The sequence below is a fragment of the Acomys minous genome (assembly GCF_964271855.1).
Source record: "Acomys minous genome assembly, chromosome: 19".
Classification (NCBI taxonomy): domain Eukaryota; kingdom Metazoa; phylum Chordata; class Mammalia; order Rodentia; family Muridae; genus Acomys; species Acomys minous.
This window is the reverse complement of record NC_140499.1, coordinates 62,978,837-62,980,873: the sequence shown is the minus strand read 5'-3', so window position 1 is coordinate 62,980,873 and position 2,037 is coordinate 62,978,837. Positions and strand designations below refer to the sequence as shown.

The following is a 2,037-nucleotide window of genomic DNA, read 5'->3' as shown; positions in this document are numbered from 1 at the left end:
TCTCTCTCCCTCTCTCCCTCTCTCCCTCTCTTTCTCTCTCCCTTCCTTTCTCCCACCTGGTTTCTCTCCCACTGGATGGCTTAAACCTGCAGTGGCTGCAGCTGGACGCATAGCACTTCCTGTGCTCTCTACTCCACCACCCATAATCACCCAGCTTATTGCATCCAGGGCCATCTCACCACTGTAAGCACTCCAAAGCTGGGTGCTCACCCCTACTGTCTGCACACGGACATGGTCTGGGAACTGAGGCAGAGCCGGGGTAGAAAATATTAGTGTGCTGGTTAGAGCTGGTCGGAACAGAGATTACACCCAGTGGAACGCACTCGGGGCGGCCAGGATGGCCTCTGCACATCGTATGATTTGACAGGGTCCTCCTGCTACCGGCACCAGCTGGGCTTTAATTAACCTAAAAAACAAGATGCCAGGCAACAGGTATTAGATGGAGAAGTTTATTAAATGAGCATGGGGTGAGAAGGAAAGGCAAAATAGATACCTCAGAGAGACAGAGACAGAAACAGAGACAGAGGAAGAGAGAGGGGTGGGAAGAAAAGAGGTAAGAGAGCGAGATCAAGTCCTTTGACATGTTCAAGAATGTATTTTTAGTCATGCTAAAAACCAATATGATTAATCATATTTTTCAAGGTCAAATATAAGATCATAATAGTCTATTTTATGTTTGCAAAATATAGTTTACAGCAGATAATTAAATATAAAAATTGCTTAACTCAAATATGCTGGCCAGCTCTTCCGGTCTCTTTGGCCTCGGCGGCAGAAGCAAGATGACAAAAGGGACGTCATCCTTTGGGAAGCGTCGCAACAAGGCGCACACGTTGTGCCACCGCTGTGGCTCCAAGGCCTACCACCTTCAGAAGTCGACCTGTGGCAAATGTGGCTGCCCTGCCAAGCACAAGAGAAAGTATAACTGGAATGCCGAGGCTTAGAGGCAAAACACAACCGGGACCGGGCGGATGAGACACCTAAAAATTGTCTACCGGAGATTCAGACATGGATTCCGTGAAGGAACAACACCTAAACCCAAGAGGGCAGCTGTTGCAGCATCCAGTTCATCTTGAAGATTTCAAGCAGTCATAAAATAAATACTCTGGTTTCAAAAAAAAAAAGCCAAAAACAAAAACAAATATGCTGGCCCTCAAGCTTATCAGGGATTTCCTAACTATGGCATTTAACATGTGTAAGTTTATTATTTTAAAAAAGACAAAACAGAGATTTCTGGATCCTAATAGTTGATCCCCAAATTCTCAGAAGATTTGGGCACAATGGCAGACGACTTCAACCCTGGATTATGGTATGCTGACCACTGGGCTTGCCTGCCCTCAGAGTCTTGCCCTCTGCTGGGGCCCAGCCTAAAATGTGAACAAACTGGACATCCAGAGATTTATTGTTTCACATTGCTGAAAATGAGGTGAGGTCAGTCTCCTCCATGTTCCCCTTTCACAGAAAGAGCCTCTTGTCATCTGTGCCAGATGCCAGGCTGTCTCTGCCTATGGTGCCATGCTGCCACAGGAGACAGCTCGGACAACTGTCAAAACTGGTCATCCCTGTCACTTTTATTGATATGTAGTTTCATTTAGGCTACAAATTTATCCTTCTCAGGTCTCTGATCACATTGATGGCTAAACCGATGTTAGATTGATAGCTAGAAAACAGACATTTAGCTCCTTAGCCTAAAGTAATCTGCCATGTTAGCTCATTGGTCAACTCATTAGCTAGTTAAAACTACTAGATACTAGACCTCTCATTTAAAAGGACAACCAAGTTTGCCTTACTCACAGACCTCAGGTTAAAGGTAAACAGGTTTCAGACGCCTTCCCAGTCCTTCTCATATGCAAGAGGCCTTAAGTCTCACTTCTAGAGCTGCCGGTGCCACTCCTGCTGCTGCTGCTGCTGCTGCGGCTGCTGCTGCTGCTGCTGCTGCTGCTGCTGCTGCTGCTGCTGCTGCTGCTGCGGCTGCTAAAAATCCTAGTATAGGTGGGCTGTGTCTCTGGGCCATCCCATTCCTGTTGGGCTGCGCTCTCT

The 2,037-nt window shown here is 46.8% G+C and overlaps 1 pseudogene across 1 annotated transcript; it reads left to right on the top strand.

Moving 5' to 3' along the window:
* The first annotated feature begins 747 nt into the window (after positions 1-747).
* LOC311590231 (large ribosomal subunit protein eL37-like) lies at positions 748-1,121 on the top strand (annotated as a pseudogene). The gene has a single exon. The product of its transcript is annotated as a large ribosomal subunit protein eL37-like (transcript).
* Positions 1,122-2,037: the final 916 nt, after the last annotated feature.